The sequence below is a fragment of the Wyeomyia smithii genome, chromosome 2, assembly GCF_029784165.1.
Source record: "Wyeomyia smithii strain HCP4-BCI-WySm-NY-G18 chromosome 2, ASM2978416v1, whole genome shotgun sequence".
NCBI lineage: Eukaryota > Metazoa > Arthropoda > Insecta > Diptera > Culicidae > Wyeomyia > Wyeomyia smithii.
The window spans coordinates 200,947,894-200,961,362 of NC_073695.1; the positions used below are offsets into that span (position 1 = coordinate 200,947,894).

At 40.2% G+C, this 13,469-nt stretch overlaps 1 protein-coding gene across 6 annotated transcripts in view; it reads left to right on the forward strand.

Annotated features, from left to right (window-relative positions):
• The window catches only part of LOC129722041 (protein charlatan), a 73,948-nt gene that overhangs the window by 33,400 nt on the left and 27,079 nt on the right, over window positions 1-13,469 (forward strand). The window contains exon 1 of one of the 6 annotated variants that reach the window (XM_055675236.1): window positions 7,945-7,962. The exons of the other annotated variants lie outside the window; for them this stretch is intronic. The gene's annotated coding sequence lies outside the window, so the exon portion shown is untranslated. Of the gene's footprint in view, window positions 1-7,944; window positions 7,963-13,469 lie in introns of those variants that run through there. 6 annotated transcript variants of the gene reach the window in all.

Consider the following 13,469-nt stretch of genomic DNA (forward strand, 5'->3'; position numbering starts at 1 on the left):
ATTTATCTAACTAATGGTAGCAGTGGTCATGAATTCTCGCAAGGAGCTTCTGTCAAGGGGTTATATCGCTGTTAGGTGAAAAAAAGAAACCTTTGTTTCTTTTGTAGGTGTTTAGCAATATTTTTTTATTAAATAAAAGCTAATATTGTCTGATAGTACATTTAAAATGAAACTTTTCTTTAGAAACACCATTTTAAGATAATTTGAGAAAAATCGAGGAGTTACCACAATTCAGATATTAGGACGTATTAATGCTCTACTTTTCTGGAGGCCTGTAATGTACCAATTCCTTCTTCATTTATCACCTACTTCTGAACTTTATGCTCGCTTATGCTTCAACGCTAACAACTATATTCAATCGTGTGAAAAGCACTTTCTCAAGGAAAATTAAATCAAATCGAAAACAAGATACTTACTTTACTTTACTTTTATGGCGACAGATCATTAAGATCCTATGACGAATCCAGAATACGTCTCCACAAAACTCGGTCTTGGGCTGCTACTCTCCAGTCTCCCCTTACACCCGCTGCTCTGGCATCCTCGTCGACAGCACACATCCAGCGCGTGCGCGGTCTGCCTCGAAGTCGTCGGCCTCTATCCGGTTCTCTACTAAATATTATCTTTGCCGGTCGCTCATCCGCCATCCGTGCTACATGGCCAGCCCACTGTAACCTGCCGTGTTTCGTCAGCTTGACAATATCAGCGTGTTTGTATACTTCGTACAGCTCGTGATTCATGCGCCTGCGCCACCCCCCCTTCTCTAGTTTGCCTCCGAGTATTGATCGCAGGATTCTACGCTCGAAGACCCCAAGCGCTCGTCGATCGGCCTCCTTCCACGTCCACGATTCATGTCCGTAGAGCGCCACCGAGAGGATCAGAGTCCTATAGAGCGCAAATTTCGTACGGATCTGTAGGCTACGGGACCTAAGCTGGCTACGCAATCCGTAATAAGCCCTATTCGCCGCCGCAATCCGCCTCTTCACCTCGCGGCTCACCTCGTTGTCACATGTCACGAGAGCACCAAGATAAATAAATTTGTCGACCACTTCGAAAGTATCCCCATCCATCTCCACCGCAGCACCAACACCCGTAGAACTACCACGCTCTCTGCCAGCCACCATGTACTTCGTTTTGGTAGTGTTTATGGTGAGTCCAATTCTCGCAGCTTCCCTTTTGAGAGCCGTAAAGGCCTCCTCAACTGCTCTACGGTTAACACCAATTATATCCATGTCGTCCGCAAAGCCCAGAAGCATGTGAGACTTAGTGATGATGGTGCCGCTCCTTTGCACACCTGCCCTTCGTATCGCACCTTCCAAAGCTATGTTGAACAGCAAGTTCGAGAGCCCGTCACCTTGCTTCAGACCATCTAACGTCACAAACGCGTCCGAAAATTCGCCCGCTGTCCTGACGCATGATGTTAAACCGTCGAGCGTCGCACGTATCAGTTTAGTTGGGAAACCATGTTCTAGCATTATTTGCCACAGCTCGTTGCGTTTCACTGTATCGTACGCCGCTCGAAAGTCTATAAACAGATGGTGTGTCTGCAGGTTGTGTTCTCGAAACTTGTCGAAGATCTGTCTCAAGGTGAACATCTGGTCCGTTGTAGATCGCCCCACTCGAAAACCGCATTGGTATTCTCCAAAAAAAAACTTCCTGCAACGGCCTCAGTCGCTAGAACAGGATACGGGAGAATATTTTGTAAGCGGAATTGAGGAGGGTTATGCCTCGATAATTACTACACTCGAGTCTATGTCCCTTCTTGTAGTAGGGCATATGAGTCCTTCCAACCAGTCCGTAGGTAGTTGTTCCTCAGACCATAGCCTTAGGATAATCTGGTGAATTGCACTACACAGCCGCTCGCTCCCCACTTTGAAAAGTTCAGCCGGTAAGCCGTCCTTCGTCCGACTTGTGCGTTCGTATCTCCGATGACGATCTTTATATCGTGTTGTGGGCATTCTCCATACGTTTTCTCGAGGAGCTCATAGAACTTCTTTTTTACGTCATCGGTTTTATCGTTTGTCGGCGCGTACACGTTGATAAGGCTGTAGTTGAAGAATCTGCCCTTGATCCTCAATACGCATAGACGGTCATTAATAGGCCTCCACCTAATAACACGCTTCATTTGGTTTCCAAGTAGTACGAAACCGACGCCCCGTTTCGCTCTATCGCGGCCACCGTTGTAGATGTGATACTTGAAAGAAGTGCCCGCAGTCGGATCGACCGCCCGGAATTCACGTTCCCCGGTTTTAGGCCAACGCACCTCTTGTATGGCTGCTACCTCCACTTTTGCCTTCCGTAGCTCTCTGGCCAAGATGCCCACGCGTGCCGGTTCGAGCAGAGTCCTAACATTCCAAGTTCCAAGTTTCCAATCGTTGTCCTTTTTCGTTTGCCTAGGTTTATACCGATTGTTCCGATTCGTATCATTCTCTGGATTGTTCGTAGTATGTTTATTTTCAGCATGCTGCCTTACTAGGGCTGCGATGCCTAGTCTCGCGACGGGGCTGCCGTCTTGGGTGTAGCTGGCGAGACACCGCATTTCATAGTTCAGCCGTCCGCTCCGGATCAGTCGCTGTTTGAGCCGCCCCTGACCTGGGGAACAGACGCTCAGGCAAGCTGCTCTCCAAGGAGAACAACTCCCCCTTCCCTGTCAGCATACGACCAAGTTCCCACCGGTTCACCGATCTTCCCTTGGTTGCTCGTATCCCAGTCGGTACCACGTGGAGGTAGGGATAGGAGTTGCTGGGCATTATGCTATGGACCAAACTGGGGTCTATTTTATGCCAACTAGTACGGGTGTACTGCTGGTACGCATTGCCCAGCCGTTTACCAACCCGAAAACAAGATACGGAGTGATAAAAGTACCAACTAATAAGCTTAATTGACTAATTAAGTGTGACATAAAAATCCACTTTACGGTTTATTTAAAAAAAAAACGAATAAAACAAATGAATCATTAACAGTCACTATGACCCCCTTTGGCCTCAATAATTAACTGACAACGCTTTGGCATTACTCTCCATGAGGTACCGGAGGTGTTGGGGGTCCAGTTCGTCTGAACCCTTTTTCAGCGCTTCAAAATAGTTTTGTTTGTTCGTAACGTCAGTTTTGTACACCTAGTTTTCCTAAATGGCCTACAAATTCTCAATAAGAATCAAGTCGGGGTTTTGGGGTGGCCACGCTATTGTATACAGCCCCCTTCTTAGTGTGTATCCTTTGAGGTTCACGCACAATATTTCAATCGTCTACGCCAATCACGCTCAACGCCTGGGTTCAAATCCCCACGTCGACATAGGTGTCGATGGTTGTGGGTTGACGTGATCCACTCACAACCAACCCAACTGGTCTAGATTCAATCCTAGCCGACACCGGGAGATTTTCTGAGGCGCAAAATCTCTGGGATCACGCCTTCCATCGCGTAAGGAAGTAAAGCCGTTGACGCCGGTCCGTTAATCAACCGGTCCATAGTTAGGGTTCTAAGTGGAGTCGTCTCCCCGGGCGTCGGTGATTGGCACAACAACAGTGGCGGAACTAGACCGTCGGAAAATAAGCGAGAACAAAAAAAAGCAAAATACCGATGTAATTATCGGCAGTCTTTATACCGTTCACCTGCGTTAAGTTTTCCACCCCAGCCCACGAGAAACAGCTTCATATCATGATGCTTCCAATACCGAGCATCATAGTTGGTTGTAGATGCCTCTTCGAAGATGTCCTCGCCCCTTTTTCGGACACACTTGGAGTCGCCTTTTCTTGTTGAATAGCTCGAACTTGACCTGTCTGAATAACGTGGTTCCAGAACTCTCGGTTTGTTGGAAAGGTTCCTAGCAAACTAAAGTTTTTGTTGGTGTTTCTGATCGTCGGTCATTTTTTCGTTTTGAGTAATAGCTTGTAAGGACCGGTTCCACCAAGCATCGTCAAATGGAAAGGTCTAGATCCAATCTTTCTTTAACCCTCCGAAGGGGAATTTGTGAGTTTTTCTTTACTTCCCGGATGATTAGCGTGTCTGTAGGGGAGAACCGTACAAGACGCACCAGTTGGGTAAGATGGCCCATGCTATTAATTCCCCAAAATACTTACACATGTGGCTTTTTATGACGAAATTCTTCGCTTTTCTCATAAAAACCAAGCTGCTCTACAGTTCTCATATAAAACAGTATGCCATAATGACTAGAATACTCAAAAAACTGTGCAATTGGCTGTGGCTCTGCCCAACATGTAATTCTTCGTGAATTTTATTTAAGCTTTTATGATTAACTGACTTTTTTTTTATTCTCGCTTATTTTCCGTCGGTCTAGTTCCGCCACTGTTGTGGTCAATCACCGACGCCCAGGGAGGCGACTTCACACCCAGGACCCTAACTCACGACCCGTTTATTAACGGACCGGCGCCAACGGCTTTACTTCCTCATGCGATGGAAGGCGTGATCCCAGAGATTTTTCGCCTCAGAAAATCTCCCGGTGTCGGCTAGGATTGAATCTAGACCAGTTGGGTTGGTTGTGAGTGGATCACGCCACCTCACAACCATCGACACCTATGTCGGCGGTGGGATTCGAACCCAGGCGTCGAGCGTGGTTGGCGGAGACGTTACCAACCACACTAGGCCCCCGCTCGATTAACTGACTTGTAAATAATACAAAAAACTATAGTTCCCCTACCCTTTACACTTTTGGAGATTATAATACTATGAGTATTTCAAATTAATTACCTAACTTTCGTAAACTTTTACCTAAAAACCATCAAAATTAAAATTGGGGCAGAATGCACTATGAAGAGCTTGCAGGAGATTGCTTGACATCTTAGAGCATGTTCCATTATTCTTGATTTTACTTTCGAGATTTCAAGCGCTTCTCACTTCGCGTGCTGATTTCTGCTAGTGGCATATTAGCCTACTACTTTGGAGCATACTGACCTTTGTTGTGGTGCGTTCTGGTCACGGGCTTGTTTGGCGGCAATGATAATTTTTACCATAAAAGACATTGAAATCGAGTATTTTATAATAAACTTCGTCGAAAACATACAATATATAGATCCTATAATCATCCTACACGTTCAATGTCGCTTTAAAATGATTTGAAGCACTGTAAATCGCGCAAATGCTTAACTGGTGCGTTTTGTACAATCCTCCCCTACTTGAATCAGTCTTACGTTTCGGTCCTCTTCCCGGTCGGATGAGCTGGACCGCACCCCATACTTATCAGCAATGTATCGATGAGACTACTTATGCTGGAAGTCACGCACGATGATCGCAAAAGGATCTACTAATTATCTACGTTCACGCAGTATTGACTGAAATGACCAACAAACTGTTAATATTGGTGCACTTTGATTTCAAATGGGGGTGTTTTTTTTTTTTGTTTTTTTCCCATCAGTGTATTCGACCTATATCGTGTAGAGTAGGAGTTCCCATATCTTTTGCTCGGTGGAGCACTTTGTAAGCCAAAATATTCGTCGGGGAGTTTTTGAATAAATGGGTAAATTGAGGAAGTTTTTTGATCTAAAAAACTATTCCGTTGAGAAAGCTGACAGAAGAAGCGAAAAAGGATCCGGAAAATAGCGGAGTACGATTTGGAAACCCCTGGTATAATGATTTAAAATCAACTCTCGAAATCCTATTAAAAGGTTTTAAGCATGAAAATTTGTACGATTCTCAATTAGATGATGTAAAATAGTTTAAAGGATTGTGGGATTGTTTAGAAAAAAAATCCGAATTATTATTATGAGAAATAAAGACATAACAGCAGATTTTCTCGTGAATGAATTTGCAATTCGAGAGCTTTTATGAATTACAACAAGCCCATGGTTTTTTTTTTAATTTTGAAAAGTTGAAGATTCAACGTTTTTCTTAGCAAAAAAATCTAAAAATAAACTTTAGAGGAAAACAGAGCCGTTTTTTTTTTTATTTTAAATCAGTAAGGTTAGATATTTATCTCTTTACGATTGCACTGGATTAGGATTAGGACCTTTTAACCCTTGTCATTTTGGTATCTCTGAAATTTACTGTAAAAATAGAAACATAAATCAATTTTTATTTCTAATCCTATCCTTTGTTAACATAAACAAAGTTATTTAGGAACAACATTATTAAAATAAAAAAAAAATACAAACAAAATTATTTCTTCTTTCAAACTCCTAAATCCGCTGAACGAAAAACAAGGTAAATGAAACATGTAATTTGTTATGCAAAAATCAATTTTTCGGAATAAACCATGTGTAAACGAAGCACCGAAATCTTGAAAATTTTGTTTAGTTCGAAGTTTAAATGAACCGTGCTTTTTTGTCATCAAATTATTCTCCCTTGATAGTTTAAAAGTTCAGTTGAATACGAAAAACTAAGTACCTAATGCTTAAGCTGCAATCCGCTACATCATGATATCTACAAAAAACACAATTGCTATCTTTTTTCACTAGATGATAATATTCTCTGGATCAAAAACCTCATTAAATTCAATGTAGAATCGTTGCCATCGTTTTCTTGCATTCATTTTGTGAAATATTCAAAGACCTTAGCTTCTGCTCAACGCGGTGTTGCTAAAACATATTTTTTGCCCTGAGTCACTAAGAGGAGTTTTCCAACAAATTAAAATCGCAACCCAAGTTGGGAACATTGAATCATACCGCCGTCTATTTCTGCCGAAAAGTATGCTTAAGCGCGCACATAAGAGCACCTCGAAAACCAGCAGTCACATGTCACATGTGATGTTGACATTGAGTAAACAGCGACCATCATCGTCGTCACCGGGCGGCTCAGTAGCAGTGTGGCTCCATCGCACCCGTTCGCCATCGGCGGCAGCCAGTTTCGAATAGGTAGGCAGCGTGCAATAGCAGCTCCCCTTTGTGCGGTTACATACACAGCACCGCCTCCACCCACCGACAACGAGTCGGTAGTCACCCAGCCACCCACAACCCCTGCCAACCCACCGCGCTGCTAGAATCATAAACAACACAACCATGAGTGAGCATGAAGGGTGTGGGCCACTAATTATATTTATTTTTTAACAAGGTGACTCCCCCCTAGCGGAAACACTCGAAAATATGCACATGCATACTCCGCCGTCTGAAGATCCACAAATTTGCGAGCCGAGCCACGCGGAGACGCGACTCCCACTGTGTGTTGGGTCGGCAGCCGCTTTGGCTTGCTTGTTGCTAGCCTTTACGCCGTCTAGTCTGAGTTCGACTGCACAAACCTCATGTGTGATTTTTACTATAGGTATGGGGTAATGCTAAAAAGAACGTTCTTTTTCGTAGAGAAAAAAAAAAGAATAATTTGTGCTAATTAATACGAAGGGTGTTCATGAACCTAAGCACACGGAATGTTCACACCGTACGTCCTTTTTGAACGAGCCCTCGATGGCCGCCACATTGCTGACATTGGCGTTCGGTGGTTCGACCGATCGGTCTCGGTATAGGCATAATATTTCACTCAATCGTTACACCTCGCCTTCTCATCGTCCCCTTTCTCCTTTAGCCTGACGAAGTAGGAAAAAGTTTCACATTTGTACATTTGTTTGGGTTGGACGTCTGCGTCTACGATTTGGTCCTTGCATTAACGTTATCAGCCTTGTGACAACACGTGAAAAATACTAGTATTTATAAGAGTTTTCAGATACAAATTCCTAGCAATGGGTTTGAAATTTGATAAGAAAATTAATGGCCGATATTATTTATAACGATATAGATGTTGATGAAAATAATCTCCATCGGTTTGCGTTAGTTCTCTCAGAGTTTTGCCTTGCTCGGTTTGGTTGGGTGATGCACGTGTCTTTCTTCCGTAAGAATATATAAGAATATATAAATATATAAGAAACGACGCTAGCTAGCACGTACTACGAGACACTGAAGATAAGCGTGCTCAAGTGTCATCTATATGTTGATTCTATTATTGATTTTGCATTTATATTTTCTAATTGTCTCCCTCTTTTCTCTTCTTCAACAGGTGAGTTAACGGAATATTTTCTGGAAGTAAAGGTAACTCTTGCTAAATTAAATTAGAATAGTTTTTTGTTTTTGAATCTCTTTTATCATACTTTAGTGCTGTAAAATTCATTCATTACAAATTTTATATTAATCATTTTGTCGATATTAAAAAGATTGATGGTTAGTGGTTATTTTATTTGATTTTCCACTAATTGTCGAAAATGGGATAGCATAGCAAAGTACCCTTTTAAACCATTTTTTTTTATTTTTTCCTGTAATATACTATCAGGAAGCCCTAGTTTCTACTCTTTTGTTCCAATAATCGTATGCGTTGAATCTACGGAAAGTAACCAGTCCTGCTTACGACCAGTCATAATTTAATCCCAGGAAAAAAAGTTCGTCGCTCGTTCGCTCGTTCAGGCACGTACATAAAAAAAACTTTAAAATGAGCTAAAACATCACAAAAAATTGTAAAAAAAAAAATCTTCGGTTATTGTAGAAACATTGCACTGCATTGTATAATTCATACTTGTGATTTGGGTCACCATTCGATGTACACCGTATTCTGAATTCTCTTACATGAAATGGTGACCCAAATTACGACCGTCGTGACTATGCATTAAGCTAAATGAAAAAAAAAACGAAAACAAACACGCAAAAAAGTTATTAGCGTTTCGTTTTTATCGCGAAAAATATTTCTTCACTCTTCATCATCCCGGTACACAATTTTTTGCACAACATGATTATGCATATCAGAGAAAAGCTATAAGTTTCATGTCAACTTTGAACAAAATTACAGTGAAAATTAAAACAATGTAACAAACAATTAAAGACATTTAATCAATTCTTGTTGTTTTCACAAGATACGTTGCAATTTTTTATCGACACTCCAATGAACCTAAAAAAAAATCACAGTTCGAATATTTTGTTAATACAAATCCAGAAAAACCTCAGGTCTCAAGTCTGCCTTCGTTCCAGCCGCGTTCTCACTAAAAATACCACCCGAAAACGAGGGAGAAACACTTCTTCTCACTCTCTCGTTCCAGACACTCCTACCCACTTGCATCATGACCCGCCTGGCAGACAATACGGGTTTTGTTGAATATATGAGTCAACAAATTTCCCCATTTTCGACGGATAAACCCGATGCGGGCCTCGAAGACAACTGCGGTGATAGCCAGCTTCCGTCGCCGGCCCCTTGGAAAGGGTGAGATTGTTTTAGTCCTTCATTGACAGCACGGCAAACGATGCGGTTTTCTTCGTCGACATGAAGAATGCTGATGTGTATTCAGTTCAAATCATTCGTTTCTTTCGGTAGCCCATCTAGTGTCCGTCACAACAGTAAAGCAACCCGTTTTCTGTTGTGGTTTCCAGTGGAGAAGTCACATTCGTAGAGGTCATGGCGTCAATTATGAGGCAAAAGGAAAATGAAAATGTTCAAATGAATAAGCAGTAGCACTGAAAGCTATACTAACCGGAAAAGCAAATTCGTTTGTCGCGCGGGTTTGGTATAAACTCTAGTAATCGGTGATCTTTTGTTTACCGATTTCATTCATCACCTCCTATGCGGCTTTCATCACTCCCACGCCGTTGTTCTGGACAAAACACGCTACCCGACAATGATGATAATAATGACGATGATGGAGCGTGGCGAACCGTAGCGACAGCAAAACACGCCAGTGGCAAACAGTTATGTGAAACAGTGGGTGAAATAACGAAGCGAATAGTGATACCGCCCACGCGTCATCCAAAAGCCACCCACCGCCCATTGCGCATAGATTACAGCAACCCGGTTCCTGGACTATAGGAGGCGAGCGTAGTAGAGTGTAACCGTCGATGGTACCGGTTTCCGTCAGCGCTGCCAGTCGCTGGGTTCTAAAAAAGTCAATGTATTTGTTGAAGCAACAGATGCTTGTGTGGAAGTCGATAGAGATCGATGCTTTGCTGAGCCTTCACTGTGAACTTCAAACTTATTATTTGTAAAAATAGATTTACATGAATGCTTAAATCCAATAAATGTTTATCCACTCTTTGGGTTCTAAAATATTGATGTTGTAATTAAAGTATAAAATATGAAATTTGACGTAATGTTAGTACTTAAGAAATAGCGAAAAAAATGCAATGACTCTTAATTTCGAACAATTTAATCACGAGCGATGCCGGGAACGTTCAGATAGTACGATACCACATTTAAATCGTGTTGAGGCCATATATATTGATCGAAGCAGGTAAAGTGTTGAATAGTCTTTGAATTTCTTTTCTTTCTAAAACTTTTAAACAGCATATCAAATTGTTATGAAGTTTGTTATTTGAAAGTTTGAGAGATGACTCATTTGTATGACACTAGTTATGTTCAAATAAGTCGTGTAATACTTGAGATAATAGACTTTTGTTGTTTTACAAATTAAAACATAACGCTTGCTTAAGTTTGATTACAATCAAATGAAAAGGTAACGTATGGGGCAGCCAAACTTTGAAACCACGTGTTCAATCATAATTCATCAGTTAACCCTTAACTAGCCCGTTCATCTGATATCAATATTGTTCAAATCGGTTGTGTAGTTTCTAAGATAATGAAGTTTCGTGATTCTCACATTTCGATACATTACCGACGAAGTTACAGTCCGATTACTGCAAAATTCAATAGGGTGTTATGAGGTAGGTAGACCTTTTATTTGATACTAATTCTGTGGAAATCGGGTCAACCATCTCTGAGAAATATGAGTGAGTCCAAGTAAGTTGTCTTGAAATATGTTTCTTTTCATAGCTGGATTCCACATTTTCACACATAACAGGCAAAGTAATAATCCGTTTGTAAGAAAAAATCATTAGGGTCTTATGGGGCAACAAGACCTTTCATGACACTAATTTTATAAAAATCGGGCCAGCCATCTCTGAGAAACATGAGTGAGATTAAATAGTCTCCAGAACACGTTTCTTTCCATAACTTCTGAACCACATGTTCAATCTTCATAAAATTCAAAATTTAAGGGTTTCTAAGGTAGCCCGTTCATTTGAAATTAATTTTAATCAAATCAGATGTGTGGTTTCTGAGATATTAATGTTTCGTGATTTTTACACCTTGATACATAACCTCTAAACTAGAAATCAGATTACAATAAAATGCAATAGGGTCTTATAGAGCAACTAGACCTTTCATTTGCAATTAATTTCATTGAAATCTGTTCGGTCAGACCATCTCTGAGAATAGTGTGTGCGAAAAAAGGTGCACATACACACGTACACACCCACACACAAACATATACACCTATACATGCTTATATGCAGAAAATGCTCGATTCGTCTAACTGAGTCGAGTAGTATATGACATTCGGCCATTTGGATCACTTTTCTACCTTTTATTTAGCCAGTGATCGTTAGGAGGAAGTCAATATGTTTACTTTCATTATGTGATTTCACATTTTCATGAACAACGGACAAAGTTACAATCCGATTGCAATGAAATTCAATAACAACCTATGGGGCAACTAGACCTTTCATTTGACACTAATTTTGTGTAAATCGGTTCAGCCATCTCTGAGAAAAATGAGGATAACTTTTCTTTACATAACTTTTGAACCATATGTTCAATCATTACGAAATTCAAAAGTTAAGGGTTCTGGAGACAGCCCGATCATTTGAAATCAATTTTATTAAAATCTGTTGTGTGGTTTCTGAGATATTGATGTTTCATGATTTTTACATTTTGATACATAAACTCTAAACTAAAAATCCGATTACAATGAAATTCAAAAGCAACCTATGGCGCAACTAGACCTTTCATTTGCAATTAATTTTATGAAAATCGGTCCAGCCATCTCTAAGAAAAGTGAGTGAGAAAAAAAAGTTGCACATACATATACACACACACACACACACACACACACACATACATACATACATACAGAAAATGCTCAGTTCGTCGAAAGGGGTCGAGTGGTATATGACATTCGGCCATTGGGACCACTTTTATACCTTTGGTTTTTCCAGTGATTGCTATACCTTTCTAGGAGAAAGGCAAAAATATGTATAAAGTTTTTCAAAGCTATTGACTTTTTGTTATATATCCCATCAGAAGGACAAATAAAGAAAAAAAAACGAGTTTTACAAATTTAATTTGACCTCACATTTCTTTGAACCGTGTGTAGTAATTTTAGACACATTTTTGCCTTTCTCCTAGAAAGGTATAGCAATCACTGGAAAAACCAAAGGTATAAAAGTGCTCCAAAGGGTCGAATCTCGTATATCAATCGACTTAGTTTGACGAGCTGAGCATTGTCTGTATGTGTGTGTGTGTGTGTGTGTGTGTGTGTGTGTGTGTGTGTATGTGTGTATGTGTGTGTATGTGTGTGTGTATGTAACGCTCTTCCAATCTCACTCGATTTTCTCAGAGATGGCTGGACTGATCTTCATGAAATTAATTGCAAATGAAAGGTATAGTTGCCCCATAAGACCCTATTGAATTTCATTGCAATCGGATTTTTAGTTTAGAGGTTATGTTTAAAAATGTGAAAATCACGAAACATCATTATCTCAGAAACTACTCAACCGAATTTAACAAAATTTAAATGGTTTTAAATGAACGAGCTACTTAAAAAACCCTTAACTTTTGAGTTTCATGAAGATTGAACGTGCGGTTTAGAAGTTATGTAAAGAAACGTGTTCTGGAGAGTGTTAATTCTCACTCATGTTTCTCAGAGATGGCTGAACCGATTTCCACAAAATCAGTGTCATTTGGATGGTCCAATTACCCCATAAGACCCTATTGATTTTTTTTGCAATCGGACTATTACTCTGCCTGTTATGTTTAAAAATTGTGAAATCTTGCTTTGGAAAGAAACATATTCCGAAGACTACTTAAACTCACTCACTTTTCTCAGAGATGGCGGAACCGATTTCCACGAAATTAGTGTAAAAAGAAAGGTCTAGCTGCCTCATAACACCCTATTGAATTTCAATGTAATCGGTCTGTTACTTTGTCTGTGATTTGAACAATATTGGTATCAAATGAACGGGCTAGTTAAAGGTTAATTGATGAATTTTATAGTGATTAAACACGTGGTTCAAAAATTGTGAAAAGAAACATGTTCCGGTGACTTTTTAATTTCACTCGTTTTCCCAAAAATGGCTGGACTAAATTCAACAATCTGAAAAGTTCAAATGAAAAGTTTGGCTTTCCTATAGGTTCCCATTTTATTTGACTATAATCGTATTTTTATTCCAACCGTTATGTATTAAATTACAAAAACAACGAAAGTCTATTATCTCAAAGATCACACGACTCACTTGAACATATCTAGTGTCATTCGAACGGGTTGTCTCGCAAACTCACAATTAAGAAATTTCATAGCAATTTGATATGTGGTTCAAAAGTTATGAAAAGAAACGAAATTCAAAGACTATTTAAAACTGTAACTGCTTTGATCAAAACATACGGCCTCAACAAAATTCAAATTTGGTATTGTGCTATTCGTACGTTCCCGGTATTGCTCGTGATTGAAGTGTACGAAATTCAAAGTCATTTCTTTTATTTCGCTATTTCTTCAGCACGAATATTT